Genomic DNA, 12,247 nt, shown 5'->3' with positions numbered 1-12,247 from the left:
AGAAGCGGCGCTCGACTCTCACCTCCATCAGCACCTCCGAAGCTCGGACAGCTCCTGTAGGCTGCGCATAGAAGGAAAGCATTGGACGCTCGACTTCAGCACCTCGACAGCGCCACCACCACCTCTCACCACTGTTAAGCGAGAGAGAGACGATAGGGAGCCGTCGCGACGTACCCATGCAGCGCCGCCCGCCAACGCACAGAGGAGCGGAGGGGATCGGGCGCCAGGTCCGGGGGAAGGCTGGGAGGGAAGCTACGGCGCTGCTACCCAGCTTTCAACCCTTCGGGACCGGTGCTCCGCTCCTATCGCTCCGGCGAACAGGGTCCGCTACGCTTTCAACACCAGCGCCCGGCAGAGGGCTTGGAGAAGGCTCGCGCGGATCCTCGGCTCGGATCGCCTGGCTTCGCGGGAGCGGCCTTCGGCTAGGGCCGACGACGGCCGGACCGAGCAGATTTGGACCGGGGTGCGGGGCGAGTACCTGCCTCTCTCACGAAGGGAGTGTCACCGGTAAGAAGCCTCTTCCCACGTCTGCTTGCCGACTTACGCTCGCCCCGACGAGAGGCCCAACCGAAAGAGTGGAAAGGGGCAGAGATTTCCAGGGTCGCCCCACCAGGGATGCAATACCCCAGTGCAGGCAGTCGGCCCTGCCCCGAACCTACTCGGTGGTTTGAAGGTTAACCTCTTGGGGAAAAGCAGCGATTCGCCTCGCGGTGCGTGCCTCCGCGGATCTAAACCCCCTCGATCGATGTGGGGCCAGAGGACCCCTTTTCCCCGTACGAAACTGTCAGCTCACCATGGGCTCGACGTCCGTGGGTCGGGGAGTTGAGCGCTTACGCGCGGCGGGACCTTATAACCTGCAGCGGCTGAGGAGCGAAGATTTCCAGGGTGGGCCCCCGGGGATGCCATACCCCGAGCAGCCTGTCGGCCCCGCTCCTAGCACGCTGGCAAGCAATGGAGTCTTCCCCGCGGCAGCCACCGCCTTCGCCCTAGCCTCGCCGTCAGTCGATGAAGAACGTCGTTCGCCCTCCTCTGCTCGATATTTGGAAACGGCCTGGCCTTCGCCTACTCCGTCGGGCAACTGCCTTCCGCCAGCCCCTTCCCTCGAATCCCCTTCTTCCATTTTAGACCCGATCAGGGGATTGGTCAGCCCAGCCCTGGGGTAGGAAGAGGGGTTGGGGTCGGTTCGGCTTCGGGTGCCCCCGCTCGGCCAAAGGTTCCCCTCGCTTTGGAAGCACGCGAGGTCGCGGAGGGTGTCGGGGTTATTTTCGGCTCCCTGGCTTCGCGGGAGCGGCCTTCGGCTAGGGCCGACGCCGTCCGGCCCGCGCAGATTTGGACCGGGGTCCGGGGCGAGTACCTGCCTCTCTCACGAAGGGAGTGTCACCGGTAAGAAGCCTCTTCCCACGTCTGCTTGCCGACTTACGCTCGCCCCGACGAGAGGCCCAACCGAAAGAGTGGAAAGGGGCAGAGATTTCCAGGGTCGCCCCACCAGGGATGCAATACCCCAGTGCAGACTGTCGGCCCTGCCCCGAACCTACTCGGTGGTTTGAAGGTTAACCTCTTGGGGAAAAGCAGCGATTCGCCTCGCGGTGCGTGCCTCCGCGGATCTAAACCCCCCTCGATCGATGTGGGGCCAGAGGACCCCTTTTCCCCGTACGAAACGGCCGGCTCACCATGGGCTCGACATCCGTGGGTCGGAGAGTTGAGCGCTTACGCGCGGCGGGACCTTATAACCTGCAGCGGCTGAGGAGCGAAGATTTCCAGGGTGGGCCCCCGGGGATGCCATACCCCGAGCAGCCAGTCGGCCCCGCTCCTAGCGCGCTGACGAGCAATGGAGTCTTCCCCGCGGCAGCCACCGCCCTCGCCTCGCCGTCGGTCGATGAAGAGCCGAGTTCGCCCTCCTCTGCTCGGGACTCGGAAACGGCCTGGCCTTCGCCTACTCCGTCGGGCAACTGCCTTCCGCCAGCCCCTTCCCTCGAATCCCCTTCTTCCATTTTAGACCCGATCAGGGGATTGGTCAGCCCAGCCCTGGGGTAGGAAGAGGGGTTGGGGTCGGTTCGGCTTCCGGTGCCCCCGCTCGGCCAAAGGTCCCCTCGCTTTGGAAGCACGCGAGGGTGCCGGGGTTATTTTCGGCTTGACGCCTAAGTCCGGTCCCTGCCGGCTCCCGTCGAGGCCCGCGGTCAAAACCAGCTCCCCGGCTGTCGGAGCCGGAGCCCCGCAGCCCGAGCGGACGCACCGAGTCCCTCATGTAAGGGATAGCCGCCCCTACGGAACGGCCCGGACTGGGACCAGGCTCCCCCAGGCGCCGAAGGGGTGGGTCGGCCGTGTTGCCGAAGCTTAGCCGGCGCTGATGACCGCAGCCCCTAACGACGCCCACAGGCGGGGGAGCCAAGGAGAGCACTAGGAAGACGTGGCGGGGTCGGACGGCTCAATTTCCAGGGTGGGACCCCGGGGGTTCAGTACCCCGGGCATCCGGTCGGTTTCGCCGGCGAGACCCCAAGCCTTCCACGGCCCCCTTCGTGGGTGCAGGGATACCGAGCAGGGTGGCTTAGACGCCAATTCCCCAGAAGTATTAGGGATAGGGTTTGTCCGGGCGCCATCCGCAGCGACAACCTCGCAAAAGAAGCTCTCTTCCACAAAGCACGGGCAACGTTCGTGTGCGAGTGTTGGTCTCCCATGGTCTACCGACTCCCCCGGGCGGCCCAAGCGTTACGCCCACGGCCGGGCCCTCGAGCAGGCGCACCCCTGGTGCCTCTCGTAAGGGAAGGCTACGGTCCTCAACCCCTCGTATGGCGGGGAGGGCGCATTTGAAACGCTAAAGGACGAGCCCTGTTCGGGACCTGGCGGGGATCCGCGGATTGGCGAGAGGGATGGGTCTGCCGTTGGTCAGAGGGGACGCACCCCTGGGACGCAGTTTGGCATTAGCGACCGATGGCCCATCTACGACCATGTACTCCGGGAGCGCCAAGGAGGACGCGGGTGGGCTTTGGGGGCAGACTCAATTTCCAGGGTCTGGGCGCCGGGGGTGCAATACCCTTAAGCGCTCATGTCGGTTTCGTCTGCCGCCCGCCTCTGGCCCGGCTCCTAGTGACGGGTGCTGTGAACGTGCGATCGTGCTTGCGGTTGAAGAGTTCGAAGGCTACCGCTGGGGATAACACGCCCGGGGAATTTAGAAAACCCCCCCCCTCCGCTACAATCTCTGCTTCTGCCGGACTCGGAGGGGAGCCGCCCCGGGGGCGACCGCTCCCTCTCCTCTTCCGCGGCGTGCCGCGCGCTTCGCCGTCAGCAGCGGAGCGAACCTTTTTCTCGGTCCGCAGCTCTTCAGGCGTAGGCGGGCAGCGCTAACAGGGTACACTGGGGACCACTCGACCGCTACCGCTCCTACGGCAGACGACCCTACCTACCGCGGAAGCGCCACGGTGGGTCTAAGCCTCGTCCCCGCGAGGAGCAAGCGGGAGCCGTCCCTTTTCGTGCTGCGGAAATAAACCGTGGACACAGAAGTGTCTGCGCTCTCCGACCGGGCGGGGGGCGATTGGACTTGCCCGAGGGACACTAGGCGAGGCGCTACCGCGGGGAGCCGGAGCTCCTCGCTGGACGCTGCCGCCGCCAACGCCGCCGCCCCCCACCCACGGTACGGTGGAGTACGCCCGTTCCATACGCTTCGTAGCAAACCTCAGCCGAAGCAGAGAGTCCTACCGCTTGTGGCAGGAGCGGGGCCGTGCGAGGACCACACTGGCACCGCGCTACACAACCTTAGGCAGAGGACGACAGCCGCTCACGGGGAGCGGGGGATTGATGCGCGACCAAGACTGAGGCTAAGGAACGCTTTACCATAAACCGGCCGGGGCCAATACCCCTGACCGAGCAAAGTGCCTTGCCCCGCCGGATCGCGCTGTGTCAGATCGATCAAAAGAGCGGAGAGCCGAGACTCTACCGCTGGGAGTTTGTGGAGAACGGCCTGGCTTGCGTCCCGTCCTCCCGCCCTCGACCTCACATGGCTAGCCTCACCCGCCGGGAGCCACCCCATTGGGGACCGTAGGGCGGAGAAGGGGTCTCCGCGTCCGGAATTTTACTTGTGGAGAACGGCCTGGCTTACGTCCCGTCCTCCCGCCCTCGACCTCACATGGCTAGCCTCACCCGCCGGGAGCCACCCCATTGGGGACCGTAGGGCGGAGAAGGGGTCTCCGCGTCCGGAATTTTACTTGTGGAGAACGGCCTGGCTTACGTCCCGTCCTCCCGCCCTCGACCTCACATGGCTAGCCTCACCCGCCGGGCGCCACCCCATTGGGGACCGTAGGGCGGAGAAGGGGTCTCCGCGTCCGGAATTTTACTTGTGGAGAACGGCCTGGCTTACGTCCCGTCCTCCCGCCCTCGACCTCACATGGCTAGCCTCACCCGCCGGGCGCCACCCCATTGGGGACCGTAGGGCGGAGAAGGGGTCTCCGCGTCCGGAATTTCTTGTGGAGAACGGCCTGGCTTGCGTCCCGTCCTCCCATGGCTAGCCTCACCCGCCGGGCGCCACCCCATTGGGGACCGTAGGGCGGAGAAGGGGTCTCCGCGTCCGGAATTTCTTGTGGAGAACGGCCTGGCTTACGTCCCGTTCTCCCGCCCTCGACCTCACATGGCTAGCCTACCCCGCCGGGCGCCGCTCCATTGGGGATACGGTACAGCAAAGCGCGACGCCGCACGATGCCAACACTTTGTGCAAAAACCTGGCAGAGTCGACCAAAACCTCGCTTCTTTGACCGGTATTTTTGATGCTTTTCTCTGCCGCCGAAGGTGCACTGAGGGTCGGATCGCCCAAAATTTTTATGTTTTTGTCTGCGGTTCTTCCGAGAGGTGCCCGCCTGGCAGTTCTTTTTCAGCAGCCTTCGAAGGACATCCGGCGGGCAAGCCAGGGGTCGGCAGCCGCCGGCGGTGAGCCTTCCCCGGCAGGAGCAGGGCAGCTCGGACCGCAAAATTTTTTCGACTTTCGCCGAGGCCAAAAGCCCATGCACTTCGAAATCCTGCCCGCAGCGCCGTCTCCTGTCAGACTTCCCATGCCGCCTGCGGTGGTCCTCGCCCGGCAGAGAGAATCCGGAGTCGCCCTCTCACCGGTTCTTTTTCACCATTCCGGAGCTCTGAAATCTGCCGGACACCGAGTGGCCGAGGACGCTTCCAGGAGGGCGGCAGCGAGAGGCAGAGTGCCACCGGTCGGGTCCCCGGTTCTCCCACACTTTGAAATTTTTTCCCCGTTTGTACTGGTGGGATGGAGAGAGAGCGTGGCTTAAGCGCCCTCTGCCCCGCGGTACGCCCTTGGCTAGCCTTACGCCGGTGGTTCGCCAGGCCACCGGCACCTTGTACAGCGGGGTCGGCGTGGCTTATGCGCCCTCTGCCCCGCGGTCCGCCCTGGCTAGCCTTACGCCGGTGGTTCGCCAGGCCACCGGCACCTTGTATGGCGGGGACGGCGTGGCTTATGCGCCCGTCAACCCACCTGCTCGCCCCGGCTAGCCTTTTACCCGGAGGGCGCCACGCTCCGGGTACCAGTGAGCGGCACGAACCCAGTCATACCATGCCGCTCACCTCGCGCCCTCTCCGGCCTCCGCCGCGGAGACCTCCCGCTCTGTTCTGCGGAGAGCGATTACGGGCACAATCTACAAAGTCCCCGATGGTTAAGGACGTAGACTGTTGAGCGGGACCTACACACTCTTGTAGCCGAAGGGGCTCGCCATTTCCCGCAGAAAATGGATCACCTCCCGCAGAGGAACATGAAATGCCCCTTCCCGCGGGACCCGAAGGACCGCCCTGTCCGAGCAGGCCTCCAGGACCACGGCACGCAAAAGCGACTCAGTCCCGCTGGCATTACGGATCTGACTTAGTGCAAAAACCTGGCAGAGTCGACCAAAACTCCCCTTCTCTGACCGGTATTTTTGCTGCTTCTCTCTGCCGCCGAAGGTGCACTGAAAGTCGGACCGGTCGGTTTTGGTCTGCGGTTCTTCCGAGAGGTGCCCGTCTCGGAGTTCTTTTTCAGCAGCCTTCGAAGGCGATCCGGCGGGCAAGCCAGGGGTTGGCAGCCGCCGGCGGTAAGCCTTCCCCGGCAGGAGCAGGGCAGCTCGGACCGCAAAATTTTTTCGACTTTCGCCGAGGACAAAAAGCCCAGCCACTTAGAAAGCCTGCCGCGGCGCCGTCTCCTGTCAGACGTCCCCGCCGCCTGCGGTGGTCCTCGCCCGGCAGTGAGAAACCAGAGTCGCCCTCTCTCCGGTTCTTTTTCACCATTCCGGAGCTCTGAAATCTGCCGTACTCCGAGTGACCGAGGACGCTTCCAGGAGGGCGGCAGCGAGAGGCAGAGTGCCACCGGTCGGGTCCCCGGTTCTCCCACACTTTGAAATTTTTTCCCCGTTTGTACTGGTGGGATGGAGAGAGAGCGTGGCTTAAGCGCCCTCTGCCCCGCGGTCCGCCCTGGCTAGCCTTACGCCGGTGGTTCGCCAGGCCACCGGCACCTTGTATGGCGGGGACGGCGTGGCTTATGCGCCCGTCAACCCACCTGCTCGCCCCGGCTAGCCTTTTACCCGGAGGGCGCCACGCTCCGGGTACCAGTGAGCGGCACGAACCCAGTCATACCATGCCGCTCACCTCGCGCCCTCTCCGGCCTCCGCCGCGGAGACCTCCCGCTCTGTTCTGCGGAGAGCGATTACGGGCACAATCTACAAAGTCCCCGATGGTTAAGGACGTAGACTGTTGAGCGGGACCTACACACTCTTGTAGCCGAAGGGGCTCGCCATTTCCCGCAGAAAATGGATCACCTCCCGCAGAGGAACATGAAATGCCCCTTCCCGCGGGACCCGAAGGACCGCCCTGTCCGAGCAGGCCTCCAGGACCACGGCACGCAAAAGCGACTCAGTCCCGCTGGCATTACGGATCTGACTTAGTGCAAAAGCCTGGCAGAGTCGACCAAAACTCCCCTTCTCTGACCGGTATTTTTGCTGCTTCTCTCTGCCGCCGAAGGTGCACTGAAAGTCGGACCGGTCGGTTTTGGTCTGCGGTTCTTCCGAGAGGTGCCCGTCTCGGGGTTCTTTTTCAGCAGCCTTCGAAGGCGATCCGGCGGGCAAGCCAGGGGTTGGCAGCCGCCGGCGGTAAGCCTTCCCCGGCAGGAGCAGGGCAGCTCGGACCGCAAAATTTTTTCGACTTTCGCCGAGGACAAAAAGCCCAGCCACTTAGAAAGCCTGCCGCGGCGCCGTCTCCTGTCAGACGTCCCCGCCGCCTGCGGTGGTCCTCGCCCGGCAGTGAGAAACCAGAGTCGCCCTCTCTCCGGTTCTTTTTCACCATTCCGGAGCTCTGGAATCTGCCGTACTCCGAGTGACCGAGGACGCTTCCAGGAGGGCGGCAGCGAGAGGCAGAGTGCCACCGGTCGGGTCCCCGGTTCTCCCACACTTTGAAATTTTTTCCCCGTTTGTACTGGTGGGATGGAGAGAGAGCGTGGCTTAAGCGCCCTCTGCCCCGCGGTCCGCCCTGGCTAGCCTTACGCCGGTGGTTCGCCAGGCCACCGGCACCTTGTATGGCGGGGACGGCGTGGCTTATGCGCCCGTCAACCCACCTGCTCGCCCCGGCTAGCCTTTTACCCGGAGGGCGCCACGCTCCGGGTACCAGTGAGCGGCACGAACCCAGTCATACCATGCCGCTCACCTCGCGCCCTCTCCGGCCTCCGCCGCGGAGACCTCCCGCTCTGTTCTGCGGAGAGCGATTACGGGCACAATCTACAAAGTCCCCGATGGTTAAGGACGTAGACTGTTGAGCGGGACCTACACACTCTTGTAGCCGAAGGGGCTCGCCATTTCCCGCAGAAAATGGATCACCTCCCGCAGAGGAACATGAAATGCCCCTTCCCGCGGGACCCGAAGGACCGCCCTGTCCGAGCAGGCCTCCAGGACCACGGCACGCAAAAGCGACTCAGTCCCGCTGGCATTACGGATCTGACTTAGTGCAAAAGCCTGGCAGAGTCGACCAAAACTCCCCATCTCTGACCGGTATTTTTGCTGCTTCTCTCTGCCGCCGAAGGTGCACTGAAAGTCGGACCGGTCGGTTTTGGTCTGCGGTTCTTCCGAGAGGTGCCCGTCTCGGGGTTCTTTTTCAGCAGCCTTCGAAGGCGATCCGGCGGGCAAGCCAGGGGTTGGCAGCCGCCGGCGGTAAGCCTTCCCCGGCAGGAGCAGGGCAGCTCGGACCGCAAAATTTTTTCGACTTTCGCCGAGGACAAAAAGCCCAGCCACTTAGAAAGCCTGCCGCGGCGCCGTCTCCTGTCAGACGTCCCCGCCGCCTGCGGTGGTCCTCGCCCGGCAGTGAGAAACCAGAGTCGCCCTCTCTCCGGTTCTTTTTCACCCTTCCGGAGCTCTGGAATCTGCCGTACTCCGAGTGACCGAGGACGCTTCCAGGAGGGCGGCAGCGAGAGGCAGAGTGCCACCGGTCGGGTCCCCGGTTCTCCCACACTTTGAAATTTTTTTCCCCGTTTGTACTGGTGGGATGGAGAGAGAGCGTGGCTTAAGCGCCCTCTGCCCCGCGGTCCGCCCTGGCTAGCCTTACGCCGGTGGTTCGCCAGGCCACCGGCACCTTGTATGGCGGGGACGGCGTGGCTTATGCGCCCGTCAACCCACCTGCTCGCCCCGGCTAGCCTTTTACCCGGAGGGCGCCACGCTCCGGGTACCAGTGAGCGGCACGAACCCAGTCATACCATGCCGCTCACCTCGCGCCCTCTCCGGCCTCCGCCGCGGAGACCTCCCGCTCTGTTCTGCGGAGAGCGATTACGGGCACAATCTACAAAGTCCCCGATGGTTAAGGACGTAGACTGTTGAGCGGGACCTACACACTCTTGTAGCCGAAGGGGCTCGCCATTTCCCGCAGAAAATGGATCACCTCCCGCAGAGGAACATGAAATGCCCCTTCCCGCGGGACCCGAAGGACCGCCCTGTCCGAGCAGGCCTCCAGGACCACGGCACGCAAAAGCGACTCAGTCCCGCTGGCATTACGGATCTGACTTAGTGCAAAAGCCTGGCAGAGTCGACCAAAACTCCCCTTCTCTGACCGGTATTTTTGCTGCTTCTCTCTGCCGCCGAAGGTGCACTGAAAGTCGGACCGGTCGGTTTTGGTCTGCGGTTCTTCCGAGAGGTGCCCGTCTCGGGGTTCTTTTTCAGCAGCCTTCGAAGGCGATCCGGCGGGCAAGCCAGGGGTTGGCAGCCGCCGGCGGTAAGCCTTCCCCGGCAGGAGCAGGGCAGCTCGGACCGCAAAATTTTTTCGACTTTCGCCGAGGACAAAAAGCCCAGCCACTTAGAAAGCCTGCCGCGGCGCCGTCTCCTGTCAGACGTCCCCGCCGCCTGCGGTGGTCCTCGCCCGGCAGAGAGAAGCCGGATTCGCCCTCTCTCCGGTTCTTTTTCACCATTCCGGAGCTCTGAAATCTGCCGTACTCCGAGTGACCGAGGACGCTTCCAGGAGGGCGGCAGCGAGAGGCAGAGTGCCACCGGTCGGGTCCCCGGTTCTCCCACACTTAGAGAATTTTTCGCTTGGTGCTGCTGCGAGGACGTAGGTCTTTCGACCGGGGCAAGCCTGGAGGGCGGTAGCCGGGTTTGGCGCCCTATTCCCGGCTAGCTCTCGGCGGCTTCACCCGGTTGGAGCTCCGACTTCCATGGGCATGTTCCTCACCGGGACCTACGGCAAAGTGTGGCCGAGGGACAGTGACACATTCCCGGGTAGCCTGAGTGGCTGCTCCCGCTGAGCCACTTCCATGGGCATTATTCCTCCCCGGGACTTGCCGCCAAGTCTTGGCCGGGGGACAGTGACACATTCCCGGGTAGCTTGAGTGGCTGCTCCCGCTGAGCCACTTCCATGGGCACTATTCCTCCCCGGGACCTGCCGCCAAGTCTGGCCGGGGGACAGTGACACATTCCCGGGTAGCCCGAGTGGCTGCTCCCGCTGAGCTACTTCCATGGGCACTATTCCTCCCCGGGACTTGCCGCCAAGTCTTGGCCGGGGGACAGTGACACATTGCCGGGTAGCCTGAGTGGCTGCTCCCGCTGAGCTCTTACTTCCATGGGCATGTTCCTCACCGGGACCAACTACCAAGTGTGGCCGGGTTTCGAGCTCCAAACTCGGCTTGCACTTGGTGGCCAAGGGGGTCCCCTCCGCTCCGGGAAGGGCGCCCTCCAGCGGGCAGACGAGGGTACTTCTAGTCTGCCCGAGCTCCATGGGGCCCCTCTCGCCCCTAGGCTCCCCGCCCAGGGTTCCAGGGTCCCGGCTACAGCCACCCAGCCGAGTCCCATATAGGGTACCGGGCCTGGCAGGAATCATGCCGGAATTAGTGAGACCTCCTCGGCCGCGGCTCAGCCGCAAAACTCCCTTTCGCGGTTCTCTTCCCACCAACTTCCATGGGCATGTTCCTCACCGGGACCTCCGACCAAGTGTGGCCGGGGAACAGTCACCCATGCCCGGGCAGCCTCAGCGAGTGCTCCCGCTGAGGTCAACTTGGAGGTTGGAGCTCCGACTTCCATGGGCACTATTCCTCCCCGGGACCTGCCGCCAAGTCTGGCCGGGGGACAGTGACACATTCCCGGGTAGCCTGAGCGGATGCTCCCGCTGAACTCTTTAGTTCCATGGGCATGTTCCTCATCAGGAACCCAACGACCAAGGGTGGCCGAGGGACAGTGACACATTCTCGGGTAGCCTGAGTGGCTGCTCCCGCTGAGCTACTTCCATGAGCACTATTCCTCCCCGGGACCTGCCGCCAAGTCTGGCCGGGGGACAGTGACACATTCCCGGGTAGCCTGAGTGGCTGCTCCCGCTGAGCCACTTCCATGGGCATTATTCCTCCCCGGGACTTGCCGCCAAGTCTTGGCCGGGGGACAGTGACACATTCCCGGGTAGCTTGAGTGGCTGCTCCCGCTGAGCCACTTCCATGGGCACTATTCCTCCCCGGGACCTGCCGCCAAGTCTGGCCGGGGGACAGTGACACATTCCCGGGTAGCCCGAGTGGCTGCTCCCGCTGAGCTACTTCCATGGGCACTATTCCTCCCCGGGACTTGCCGCCAAGTCTTGGCCGGGGGACAGTGACACATTGCCGGGTAGCCTGAGTGGCTGCTCCCGCTGAGCTCTTACTTCCATGGGCATGTTCCTCACCGGGACCAACTACCAAGTGTGGCCGGGTTTCGAGCTCCAAACTCGGCTTGCACTTGGTGGCCAAGGGGGTCCCCTCCGCTCCGGGAAGGGCGCCCTCCAGCGGGCAGACGAGGGTACTTCTAGTCTGCCCGAGCTCCATGGGGCCCCTCTCGCCCCTAGGCTCCCCGCCCAGGGTTCCAGGGTCCCGGCTACAGCCACCCAGCCGAGTCCCATATAGGGTACCGGGCCTGGCAGGAATCATGCCGGAATTAGTGAGACCTCCTCGGCCGCGGCTCAGCCGCAAAACTCCCTTTCGCGGTTCTCTTCCCACCAACTTCCATGGGCATGTTCCTCACCGGGACCTCCGACCAAGTGTGGCCGGGGAACAGTCACCCATGCCCGGGCAGCCTCAGCGAGTGCTCCCGCTGAGGTCAACTTGGAGGTTGGAGCTCCGACTTCCATGGGCACTATTCCTCCCCGGGACCTGCCGCCAAGTCTGGCCGGGGGACAGTGACACATTCCCGGGTAGCCTGAGCGGATGCTCCCGCTGAACTCTTTAGTTCCATGGGCATGTTCCTCATCAGGAACCCAACGACCAAGGGTGGCCGAGGGACAGTGACACATTCTCGGGTAGCCTGAGTGGCTGCTCCCGCTGAGCTACTTCCATGAGCACTATTCCTCCCCGGGACCTGCCGCCAAGTCTGGCCGGGGGACAGTGACACATTCCCGGGTAGCCTGAGTGGCTGCTCCCGCTGAGCCACTTCCATGGGCATTATTCCTCCCCGGGACTTGCCGCCAAGTCTTGGCCGGGGGACAGTGACACATTCCCGGGTAGCTTGAGTGGCTGCTCCCGCTGAGCCACTTCCATGGGCACTATTCCTCCCCGGGACCTGCCGCCAAGTCTGGCCGGGGGACAGTGACACATTCCCGGGTAGCCCGAGTGGCTGCTCCCGCTGAGCTACTTCCATGGGCACTATTCCTCCCCGGGACTTGCCGCCAAGTCTTGGCCGGGGGACAGTGACACATTGCCGGGTAGCCTGAGTGGCTGCTCCCGCTGAGCTCTTACTTCCATGGGCATGTTCCTCACCGGGACCAACTACCAAGTGTGGCCGGGTTTCGAGCTCCAAACTCGGCT

This window comes from Engystomops pustulosus, unplaced genomic scaffold (assembly GCF_040894005.1).
Source record: "Engystomops pustulosus unplaced genomic scaffold, aEngPut4.maternal MAT_SCAFFOLD_244, whole genome shotgun sequence".
NCBI classification, from domain to species: domain Eukaryota; kingdom Metazoa; phylum Chordata; class Amphibia; order Anura; family Leptodactylidae; genus Engystomops; species Engystomops pustulosus.
Note: the sequence above shows the minus strand (reverse complement) of the source record.